This window comes from Hemitrygon akajei, chromosome 2 (genome assembly GCF_048418815.1).
Source record: "Hemitrygon akajei chromosome 2, sHemAka1.3, whole genome shotgun sequence".
NCBI lineage: Eukaryota > Metazoa > Chordata > Chondrichthyes > Myliobatiformes > Dasyatidae > Hemitrygon > Hemitrygon akajei.
The window spans coordinates 130373170-130386165 of NC_133125.1; the positions used below are offsets into that span (position 1 = coordinate 130373170).

Below are 12996 nucleotides of genomic sequence, written 5' to 3' on the forward strand. Positions count from 1 at the left end.
GTATAGATCCATCTGTTCTGGTCAGAATCGCAGAGGGTGATTCATTATTTTGGGAGGCAGCGGAGGCATTTAGATATTGATGGAATTGAGCAATATTGGTTATTATTAATTCATTTATTGTTGTAATTTGTATTGAGTTATAGTGGAAAAACTGTTTTGTATGCCATCCATACAGATTATTTCACCACATCAATATACTAAAGTACTGCAAGAGAAAAATAATTACAGAAAGAAGACTATAGATAGGGAAAATGCAACGCAGACAAACAATAAACCGCAAGGCCAGGATGCGTTCGATTGTGACATCAATAGTCCATCTCAATGTACCTGAGGTTCATTGAATAGTTTTACAACATCAGGATAGAAGCTGTCCCTGAGCCTGGTGGTACATGCTTTTAGGCTTTTGTATCATCTGCTCAATGGGGAGGGGGGTTGGTGGAAGAGAGAAGGGCCAAGGTTGACGTGTCTTTAATTACATGGGTCTCTTTTCAGAGGCAGCGGGAAGTGTAGATAGATTCCATGAAGTGGAGACTAGTTTTTGTGTTGGACAGAGCTATGATCATAACTCTGCAGTTTCTTATCGTCTTGGGCAAAGCAGTTAAAATAGCAAGCCACTATGTATCCAGATAGGATGTCTTCTGTGGTGCAGGACGGTGGTTTTCAGGTAAAAGATGATCTTCCTGAATGGTGGAGCAATCACAGGGATCTGAATGGCAGCAATTAATTCTTATTAAGCAACATTGCTATTAGAAGGGAAATGGACGATATTGAATCAGAGGGCACCTGAGAAACAATAGGTGTCCCTTCTCTTGCAGAAGACTGAAACCTTAAGAGAAGAAGGGGTGCAGCTAAGATACTGCACTTTCTTTACACTAGCAGGCTTGTCAGAATTGTACATCCGGAAATTGCTTTGGTTTCTCAGCAACCTGAGCTTTCACTGTAGCTTTGCTAATATTATTATCAACATTACTTTGCATTGGAACAAAGTTTTCTATGAGCAATGCATGCAAAATATTGGAGGAACTCAGCAGGTCAAGCAACATCTTGGAAAGGAATAAGCAGTTGAGGTTTCATCTGAGACTCTTCTTCAGGACTTGAAAGGATGGGCAAAGATGCTAGAATAAGAAAGGCGGGGGGGGTGCAAGAGGAAAGAATACAATCTGGAAATTGTTAGGTGACATCAGGTGAGCAGAAAGATGGATGGGTGGGGAAGGGGGAGATTAAGTAAGAAGCTGGGAGGTGGTGGGATTGGAAAGAATCTAATAGGAGAGGATAGTGGACATGGAATTACATTGAACTTGCTGTAGCTTGTGATGCCTTAGGAGCTAAAGGGTATGAGACTCACTTGAGGGATTTGAGTATGAAAATGTGAGCTATTAGTTGCTAAGGTTCGGAGGGAGTGTCAAACTGTGGGAGGTATCATTTGGATGAGGATAGTCTAATTTCTAGGTGGATGTAAAACATGCCGCGGACTGTTTTGAAGAACACTGTGTTTATCCCAATGTACTGGACCATGTTGATCCCTCATTTGTATGGCTAAAGCAGATAATCTGCTTACGAGCACACTGCTATTTGTAGGAGCCTTTTGCCTTTATCATGAAGCTTATAATAGTGAATACAAATCCTAGTTGCCCTGGTCCTGGTGAGATTCAAGGGTCCTTGAGTAGTTTTTGCAGTAAGTAATTTTAGCAGAAATCAACTTTTCTAAAGTTTAGCATAGCTTTTGTAAAATACCCAGTCTTTGTTGTCATTGCTTCTAAAGATAATACCAGGAGTGTTGTGGGATCCATAGCATTTAAAATAATGGGCAGGATTTTGTTGGTTTCAGTCAGCTGTTCAAATCTACCTGCTGTTGAACTTATGTAGGAATGTCGTCTCTAGCGGTGCAGGTGTGTGGCCATGCAGTGTCTGAAATGCTCCCACAAAACTAACTTTTGCTGCCGTACAGCCGGAATTTTCTTTTATACAGTGTTAATATCAAAGTGCCACACAGTTTTCAGGCCTTGTAAAAATTTCCTGCTCAGAGCAACGGTTGGTCTGCACAGCTGTTAAAGAAAATTAAGAGGCAACGTTGCTATGTACCTGCATTAATCTGACCTAGATACAGGCATGTAGACCCCTGGTATTTAAGAGTTGTCTCACATCATGAAATGGACAAGACCTTAAGCAGTGGATGCTGAGGCCTTGTGTGCCTAACTCCCTTTAGATCACTTGCTTTGCGTTGGGATTAATGGAAAGATTTGTTGTGTGATCAAGGATACATTAACCTGCAAGCTGGAATGTGATTATACTTCAGACCAGAGGGCTTGATGTTGTCTAGCACAGGACAAAAAAATGTGGAATCACCTAGCAGTTAATTACAGTGGCATGTAAAAGTTTGGGCACCCATGGTCAAAACTTCTGTTACTGTGAATAGTTAAGTGAGTAGAAGATGAACTGATCTCCAAAAGTCATGAAGTTAAAGATGAAACATTCTTTTCAACATTTAAAGCAAGATTAGTGTATTATTTTTATTTTGTACAATTTTAGAGTGGGGAAAAAAAAGGAAAGGAGCACCATGCAAAAGTTTGGGCACCCCAAGAGATTTGAGCTCTCAGATAACTTTTCCCAAGGTCTCAGACCTTAATAAGCTTGTTAGGGCTATGGCTTGTTCACAGTCATTGTTAGGGAAAGCCAGGTGATGCAAATTTCAAAGCTTTATAAATACTGACTCCTCAAACCTTGTCCCAACAATCAGCAGCCACGGGCTCCTCTAAGCAGCTGCCTAGCACTCTGAAAATTAAAATAAATGATGCCCACAAAGCAGGAGAAGGCTATAAGAAGATAGCAAAGCATTTTCAGTTAGCCATTTCTTCAGTTTGTAATGTAATTAAGAAATGGCAGTTAACAGGAATAGTGGAGGTCAAGTCAGAACTGCTTGTAGGATTGCTAGAAAGGCAAATCAAAACCCCCGTTTGACTGCAAAAGACCTTCAGGAAGATTTAGCAGATTCTGGAGTGCTGATGCACTGTTCTACTCTGCAGCGACACCGGAACAAATATGACCTTCGTGGAAGAGTCATCAGAAGAAAACCTTTCCTGCATCCTAACCACAAAATTCAGCATCAGAAGTTTGCAAAAGAACTTCTAAACAAGCCTGATGTATTTTGGAAACAAGTCCTGTGGACTGATGAGGTTGAAATAGAACCTTTTGGCTGCAATGAGCAAAGGTATGTTTGGAGAAAAAAGGGTGCAAAATTTCATGAAAAGAACACCTCTCCAACTGTTAAGCACGGGGGTGGATCAATCATGCTTCGGGCTTGTGTTGCAGCCAGTGGCACGGGGAACATTTCACTGGTAGAGGGAAGAATGAATTCAATTAAGTACCAGCAAATTCTGGAAGCAAACTTTACGCTGTCTGTAAAAAAGCTGAAGGTGAAAAGAGGATGGCTTCTACAACAGGATAATGATCCTAAACACACCTCAAAATTCACAATGGACTACCTCAGGAGGTGCAAGCTGAAGGTTTTGCCATTGCCCTCACAGTCCCCCGACCTAAACATCATCGAAAATCTGTGGATAGACCTCAAAAGAGCAGTGCATGCAAGACAGCCCAAGAATCTCACAGACTAGAAGCCTTTTGCTAGGAAGGATGGGCAGAAATCCCCCAAACAAGAATTGAAAGACTCTTAGCTGGCTACAGAAAGCATTTACAAGCTGTGATACTTGCCAAAGGCGGTGTTACTAAGTACTGACCTTGCAATGTGCCCAAACTTTTGCTTTGGACCCTTTTCTTTTTTTGTTATTTTGAAACTGTAAAAGATGGAAATAAAAAAGTAGTCGTGTTTAAAATGTTAAAGAAATGTGTCATCTTTAACTTCATGCCTTTTGGAAATCAGGTCATCTTTTACTCGGTTAGCTATTCACAGTAACAGAAATTTTGACCACTGGTGCCCAAACTTTTGCATGCCTCAGTATCTATTTCCAATTTTATTTTAAAAGAACACTGCAAGAATCTGGCCTTGTTATGAGTTGTCATCATTTCTCAAACCCTTCTTGTTTAACAAGATGGCAAATGTTGAAAGTTTCACAAGCAAACACTGCTCTAACTTGCAAAGCTCATAAGTAGTGAAGCTTGATTGACCTTTTCTCCCAGAACAGTTTGTTCAGTAACAGATAAAGTTGCTGCCGGAACCAGTTGGTAACCAGGGCTACAATTAAAGTGTTGAACAGGTGTGTCCTTGTCTGAATCTTACAGGTTGAAACACTTAGCAAGAGTTTGTTTATGAAATTGCTTTTGTGATTTGGTACAACTCTAGGCATGTATGACAAGGATGGGTACTAACACTCCGTCACATTTAATTTAAGATGGGGCATTAGTAATATGTAGTTTGGTGCAGGTTTTTTTTCTGACCAAGTCTAAAAGAGATGGGTTTATTGAAATATTCCTATTCTTCGTCAGTGACCTACTATAGTACTAACATTTTTGTGTGAAACATTTATTTTCCTCTTATCTGAAGTTGTTGATCAGGCTATTGTGCCTTGTGTGATGACTGAGCTGTAAAGTACGAGAACACAAATACAATCAGCTCATTAATTTCATGTTGTTGCTTTTCTCCATGTAACCAGCCTTATCTGTCCCTAATCTTCTGAACTGCTCAGATTTGTCCCCTCTTTTTAACTTCTTTCTGTAAAGAGATTTTGGGGCTTCTTGAAGCTTGTATTCAGTAAGGAATCGCACATGTAATTTCAGGAATGATCATACATTTGTATAATCTTGTTTACCATCCCACCAGCCATGGAATGCAGTCGGCCCTCCTTATCCGCGAGGGATTGGTTCTGGGACCCCTCGCGGATACTAAAAAACGCGGATGCTCAAGTCCCTTATTCAACCTGTCTCAATGAAGTGGACCATAGGACCCAGCGGAACCCCAGAACTTATTTAACCTGTCTCAGTGAAGTGGACATTAGGATCCGGCGGCGGAGCTCTGAATCCGCAGTGTTTCTGTTCACGAAAATAATCACGATCATGATTGAAAATAAAGTGGAAATAATAAAGCGATCGGAAAGAGGTGAAACACCATCGGTCATTGGAAAAGTGTTAGGCTACAGTCGGTCAACAATCGGAACAATTTTAATGGACCATGTGAAAGGCCCTGCCCTGATGAAAGCTACAATTATTAATAAGCAATGCAGTGGTTTAATTATTGGGTTTTGGGTTTTTGATCCTCCACATCAACCAGGCATGGATGGAGAGTGTGCTTGGGAGCGATCTGTCATTGGATCAAACTCAGGAACTTCTGTTCCTGAGCCTGGCACTGAAACATATGTTCTTAAGTGTTTTATATGCATAGAACGGTAAAATATATACTATATACTAAGACAAACGTTTGACTAACTGACACTAAATAATACCGGATGTACCTGTTCCGACTTACTTAGTAAGAGAACTTCCGATTTTTTCCGATCCCGATCCATGGTAACCTACGCACTTCCTCCCGTATGCTTTAAATCATGTCTAGATTACTTGTAATACCTAAAACAATGTAAATGCTATGTAAAATAGTTGTTATACTGCATTGTTTAGGGAATAATGACAAGAAATAAAGGTCTGTACATGCTCGAACAACAAGTGCTGGAAGAGCACTTCTGGGTATTCTCGCTTCGCGGTTGGTTGAATTCGCGCATGTGGAACTTGTGGATAAGGAGGGCCGACTGTACAACGTGTGTTGTTTAATGACAATATAATTGTGAAGACTTCCATCAGACCAGCCCTCAACCTTTTCAGTTCCAGCAGGAATATCCCTTACCTTTCAGATTTTAAATTTCTTCATTCCAATAGCATCCCAGGAAAGCAAAACCTTGCCCATTTTTCTCTTACTCCTCTAGCTGTTGTGCAGCAAACTTTATCTCAGTCTAATAAATATCTGGTCATAATAACCTGCTCCTATTTCCACAGGCAGTTTTCAGGTTATGACAGGGTTCTTTTCCAGAGAAACTGTTCACAGGTGAGAAATGAACAGAAGCAGTGTGCGAGAGAGAGTCCCAGAAACAGCGGTGGCAGGAGAGCAAGTAGGCACATGAAGAGCGGCCGCCAGCTGGCCTGACTGACTCAGCGAGGGAGTGCTCCCAGCCGAACTTTCAGACTCTCAGCTCATTGGGTGGATGGGAGAGGGGTGGGAGGGGCGGATGGGAGGGGGTGGGAGGGGTGGAAGGGAGAGGGGTGGGAGGAGTGGAAGAGAGAGGAGGCATATGGAATTGGAATTGGATTTCTATTGTCACTCATACCGAGAAACAATGAAAAGCCTGCCTTGCATACTGTTCATACAGATTAAATCATTGCAGAGTATATTCAGGTAGAGTATAACACCAGAATGCAGAATAAAGTGTAGCAGCTACAGGGAAAGTTCAGTACAGGTAACTAGTAAGGTGCAAGATCATAATAATGTGGATTGTGAGGTCAAGGGTACATCTTATCATATTAGAGAACCATTTAGTAGTCTTGTAACAGAAGGTGGAATTGGTCCGTGAGCTTGATGGTATGTACTTTCAGGCTTGAATATCTGTTGCCCAGTGGAACATGGGAGAAGAGTGAATGTCTGGGATGGGTAAGGTATTTGCTTGTGCTGGCCGCTTAACTGCTGAAGTGGTGAGAAGTACAGGGAGGGAAGGCTGGTTTATTTGATGTGCTGAGCTGTGTGTACAACACTGCAGTTTGCTGCGATCTGATGCAGAGCAGTTACCGTATCAAGCTGTTAATGCACCCACAAAGTTTGCTTTCTGTGGTGACCTGTTCCCACCTAGCAGAAGATACTGCAGCACCACCGCAGTTGGCAAATCCACTCACATCCATCCCACTGGTCCCCCAAGCGCTCGTTTGTAAGGAATAGGATACCCATAAGCTTAGTCTTTGTATGTTGGGTAGGATCTATATCTCATGAGTCTCACAATGAGTCTTTTACTTCAATCATTAACTCTGTTTTCTTCCTCTTAGATTCATTGAACCTTCACCTTAGACCTACGGAATATTAATTTTTTTGTGGTCTTCCTTTTGAAGGTGGGATTTACTTGCAGTGAGAGCAGTTCAGGAAATGTTTAGGTTGGTTCCTGGGATGAAGGCTTATCTAATGAGAAATGGTTGCATGTATTGTTTCTCCATGCGTTGGAGCCTAAAAGACTGCAAAATATTCTTATGAAGCATTAGATTGCAAAGGCATAGCAGTGTAAATCTAGTGAGGGTATTATCTGTTGTGGGGAAAATGTAGAAGTGAGAGTAAGTTTCCTTGAATGGAGATGGGTAGATCAGGTATTTCTTCACTCTGGGCCTGCACAGACAGGGACCTCTCAGTCTTCCCCCAGCTAACAGGACTCACCTGCCACTCATTTCCAACTTGTCTCCTGCAGCCTATTTAAACCAGTTCTCATCCACAGTCATTGTTAGCCCATCAAACCAGCCAGCCTCAGCCCGTTGCTCCTAGCTTTCAATTACCTTATTGCTTGTGTTGTTAAGTATCTGTTCTCTCTAGTTTTGTGACCCTGTTTGACTTGTTATTTTGCAGTTTAATATTGAAGTGATTGCTCACTGCTAAATTGTCTCAACAATGCACACTTGAGTTGGGCCTCTTCTACATTTCCTGATATTAGGGAGTTGTGGTTGTAGAATCATTGAATATTTTATGATGAATTAATTTTGTTCAGGGAGTGAAGCATGGAAAGAAAGTAGAGCTGAGATGAAGATGAGTTCAACTGTGATCTTGTTCAATACTGCAGTGTTTGTGCAAATCCCCTTTTTCTTATGTTCATTCATCTCTCTTATTGGGCAATAACCACAACTTAGACTAGATTTTTCACTTCCGTTTTGCAAACTAGTAATCTTACTTTTGTTTTTTGAGTGCAGTTGTGTGATCAACTGGAGTCCACAGTCAGTGTGGATCGGAAATAACATCTCCTCCTCGCTGGCAATCAACACTGGGGCACCTCAAGGATGTATGCTTAGCCCACTGCTCTACTCTCTCCACACCTACAGCTGTGTGGCTAGGTACAGCTCAAATGCCACCTGTAAGTTTACTGATGAAATAACTATTGTTGGCAGATGCTGACGTGGAGGTGTACAGGAGTGAGATAGATCAGTTGGTTGAGTGGTGTCGAACAACAATATTGTACTCAATGTCATTAAGATAAAGGAATTGATTGTGGACTTCAGGAAGGAAAAAATGAGAGAACACACACCAGTCAGTGATGGAAAGGGTGTGCAGTTTCAATTTCCTGGGTGTCAGCATCTCTGAAGATCTATCTTGGGCCAACGTGAAGGCACAACAGTGGCTATATTTCACCAGGGGCTTGAGGAGACTTGCTAATATATCAAAGACACTTTCCTCAGATATAGTGTGGAGTGCATTCTAAGTGGTTGCATCACTGTCTGGTATAGAGAGGTGACTGCGCAGGATCAGAAAAAGCTTCAGAAAGTGGCAAACTCAGTCAGCTCCATCATGGGCACGAGCCTCCCCAGCATCAAGTACAGCTCCAAAAGGTGATGCTTCAAAAAGGCAGCATGTATCATTAAGGACCCCCAGCACCCAGGACATGCCCTCCTCTCATTGCTACCATCAAGGAGCAGCTACAGGACCCTGAAGACACACACTTAACCCTTTAGGAACAGCTTCTATCCCTCCACCATCAGATTTTTGCATGGACAATGAACCCATGTACACTGACTCATTAGTTCTCTTTTTGCACTGATTTAATTATTTTTAAAATATATTTCTTATTGTAATTTATAGTTTATTACTATTATGTATTGCCATGTACTGCTGCTGCAAATCAACAAATTTTGTGACATACCTGCATGCCATGATATTAAACCTGATTTTGATTCTGATTGTTAATATATTTAGTAAGAAGATTTACATGAATATAAAACAATTTTGATAGGGTTTGTTGTTCAGTGCAATGGTAACAGCTACCCTAATATCGTGATTAAAATTAATTTATTTCAGTAATGCTGATGAGTTCAGGTGTTTATTACAGGACCCCATGCTGAAAGCACTATCGTGAATAATTATCAACAGAAAACTATTGATTTAGGAAGGTGTTTTAGCAGCAGCAAGTATTTGCATGTTGTGCTGTATATTGATGTGCCTTGGCATTGTTAGAATCTTGGTCATTGACACTGCATTGTATTGATTTGATGCCTTTTCGTAAGGTTTTTGTAATAATTGCAGATAGAGCTGGGAGAATCCTGTATGTTGGATTTTGATGAACAGTTTAAGGCCTGTGGAATAGAGGCAGTGATTTACTTTGGACTGACTTTTCTATTTTATCTGCGCTACTAGCAGTGATAAAAGGGAGAATTCCTGAAGTTTGCCAATTCCATAGTGAGAAACCGACTGTTTCAGCAGTAGGTTCAAAACCAGAAACAGACTGAGAAATGAAAGATATAAAAAGAGTGAGAAAGACAATTGAATTAAAAGAGAGCTGCTGGAGACAGCTTACATTACAAGTTCCCATCGCCCGGGACATGCCTGCTTCTCATTACTACCATCAGGAAGGTCGTATAGAAGCCAGAAGGCACATGCTCCTAGATTCAGGAACAGCTTCTTTCCCTCTGCCATCTGATTTCTGAAAGGACATTGAACCCGTGAACACTACCTCATTACATTTTTATTTTACTTTTTGCACTACTTACTTAATTTAAGTATTATATATATGTATTTATTTATTTACTTTAATTCACATTTTTTTCTATTGTTATGTATTGCATTGTACTGCTACCACAATGACAGATGATGTTAATTCTGATTCTGAAGTTGGACTTTGTAGTTTGAAAAATGATTAATACTTAATTGCCAATAACCTGGTGCACTTTTGGTGCTGAATACACTTCATATCTGGCCCCTCAGCTTTACAGCTGGCTTTGGGAAAGAAATGTTACTTTTGAATTACCTATTGGATTTTTTTTGGTGATGATTGTGTATTATAGACTAGTTTATGCTCACAAGGGGAGTCATTCTCGCAGTATTTTCTGCAGCAAAGAGTTTCACCTTTTTTGGTTGGGATGCCTCCTTTGTCTTTTCTCCAGCAAGTTCACTTACTGTTTAAGCTGCCTCTCTGTCCAATAGAACTGATGTCTGCCAGGTGTTGAGAGGTCTGCAGTAACCTCAGTGAAAGCCTGAATGAAGTCCCTGTGCTTTAAATGTTCATCAGAACATCCTACACAAAGTAGTGGATATGGCCCAGTCCATCACTGGTAAAAGCCCTCCCAACCATTGAGTATATCTACAAGGAGCCCTGCAGCATCCATCATCAAAGACCCCCACCATCCTGGTAATGCTCTCTTCTCGCTGCTGCCGTCAGGAAGGAGGTACAGGAGCTTCAGGACTCACAACACGAGGTTCAGGAGCAGTTATTACCCCTCAGCCATCAGGTTCTTGAACCAGAGAGGATAATTTCGCTCAACTTCACTTACCCCATCACTGAACTGTTCCCACAACCTATGGACTCACTTTCAAGGACTCTTCAACTCAGAAATATGTTGTTTATTTATATATTATTATTATTTTGATTTTTTTTTTCTTTTTTTCATCTGCACAGCTTGTCAGCTTGTTATCTTTTGCAGATCGGTGATTTTCTGTGTCTTGTGTGCGGTTTTTCATTGATTCTAATGTGTTTCTTTCTATTTACTGTGAATGCTCATATGATAATAAATCTCAGGGTAGTATAGGCTGACATATATACGATAATTACGTTACTTTGAACTTTGCAATTCATCTTTCACTTTTCCAGACTTTGCTAACTTTGGGAGTTTCTGATGAAATACTGGTTCTGGGCCAGATGTAACTGCTGATTGCAACAGTAACTGTTGAAACAGTTAAAGTGCTATCTGTTTTAATGGATGGCTAGCTTGTTACATTAACCCATTATGAACTAAACCTTTTTAATTACTACAACCACATAGATGCCACAAAGGATAGTTATTTTACATTTAAAGAAATTTAAACTGTGGTGGTTTGAATTACATCGAAGGATATTTTACGTGGCTGCCTAAGCAATCTGCAGTTTTAGGAAGCTTAAGAGAATTTCCAGCTATTATTACCTTTCCTATCCCACAGTATCATCACAAGATTCCCTTTGCCCCCACCCTCCCAGTGGTTTACCTGCTGCCCAGGTCTGGAACTTAGCGATCCACAGACACTGGAACTCACTGACTAAAAGGGTGGCATGTTATATTTTGTGACTTCAAAACAGTAAACTAATTCAAAGGAAGACACGGGAATCTGAAATGTGGGTATAACTTTGGGTTTATTTTAACTGAGGCGCGCACATATCATGTAGCATGATGACGTATGCAATCCACGTATTTATACACGTAGCCCATAATGGATTATTGAAATGAACAATAGTGCTTAATCAATATACAGTGTGTACAAGATCACTCAAATATAACTGAAATATCAAATGCACAATGTGGTGAAGGCTCCCCACATTTACACTGTACTCGGTGTGTAGCTGAGGAGCCAAGACCTACAGGGTCTGGGTCCAGTGCTGGAAGGTGCATATAGTTTGGGTGGGTTTTGATTGACTAGCACATACACGGCAGTCTGCTTGGCCTGCTTTTCCATCACTGGCTTCCATGATTCAGTCAGACTTTATGGACTGTGGAGACACAAGAGACAATTGCTGGAGGAGCACAGTGGGTCGAGCAGTATCTGTGAGGGAAGTGGACAGTCGTTGATTCAGGTTGAAAGAGAGGGGGAGGCCAGTACAAAGGGGTGGAGCAACAGCTGGCAGGTGATGGTTAAGGGGGGGGGGGTGATTGGCAGATGTTGGGGGTGGGTGGGAGGGTAGGAATGATGTCAGAAGCTGGGAAGTGGTGATAGGTGGAGGGGACAAAGGGCTGAAGATGACAGAGTCTGATAGGGAGGGGAAACAGAAGGAGGGGAGCATGGATGATGGAGAGGGTAAGGGTATGGGTAGGGGTGGTGTTAAATGCCCCTTGTGGGACTTTTTAAAGTAGACTGCTCAGTTCACTAAAGGGGAAAGAATTTAGCAGACTCCTAGTTCTCCTTATACCACAGTTTCCACATGCCACATCTTAGATGAGGCATCGTCTTTTAATGGCAAATATGCAGATTTGTATTAATTTCAGTGTGATTTCCCAACATCATGATGAACTTGTTCAGGTTTGTTGCTCATCTGTGTTACAGATGACATTCCACATGAAATGTTAGTGCATTACCAAGGGATGTGATTATAAAATAAGATTATCTTATTTGTCACATAAGACTATAACCATAAGACCATAAGACTTAAGAACAGAATTAGGCCATTTGGCCCATTGATCTACTCCACCATTCAATCATGGCTGATCCTTTTTCCCCCTCCTCAGCCCCACTCCCCAGCCTTCTCCCAGTAACCTTTGATGTCATGTCCAATCAAGAATCTATCAATCTTCTCCTTAAATACACCCAACAACCTGGTCCCCGCAGCTGCCTGTGCTAACAAATTCCACAAATTCACCACCTTCTGGCAGAATAAATTTCTCTGCATCTCTGTTTTAAATGGATGCCCCTCTATTTTGAGGCTGTGCCCTCTTGTTCTAGACTTCCTGACAGTGGAAAACATCCTTTCTGCACCTACTCTGTCTAGGCCTTTGAACATTTGAAAGGTTTCAATGAAATCCCTCTTTATCCTTCTAAATTCCAGCGAGTACAGGACTTCTTATGATAACGCTTTCATTCCCGGAATCATCCTCGTGAACCTCCTCTGAAACCCCTCCAATGCTGTCTCATCTTTTCTTAGATAAGGAGCTCAAAACTGTTCACAATTCTCAAAGTGATGCCTCACCAGTGCCTTATAAAGCCTCAGCATTACATCCCTGCTCTTCTGTTCTAGATATCTTGAAATGAATGCTAACATGGCATTTGCCTTCCTCACCACTGACTCAGCTTGCAAGTTAACCTGTAGGGTGTTCTGCACAAGGACTCCAAAGTCCCTTTGCATCTCAGGTTTTTGGATTTTC

The 12996-nt window shown here is 41.3% G+C and overlaps 1 protein-coding gene across 2 annotated transcripts in view; it reads left to right on the forward strand.

The window, feature by feature from the left end:
* The window catches only part of tbc1d4 (TBC1 domain family, member 4), a 286904-nt gene that overhangs the window by 123573 nt on the left and 150335 nt on the right, over positions 1-12996 (forward strand). The gene's annotated exons all lie outside the window — the stretch shown is intronic.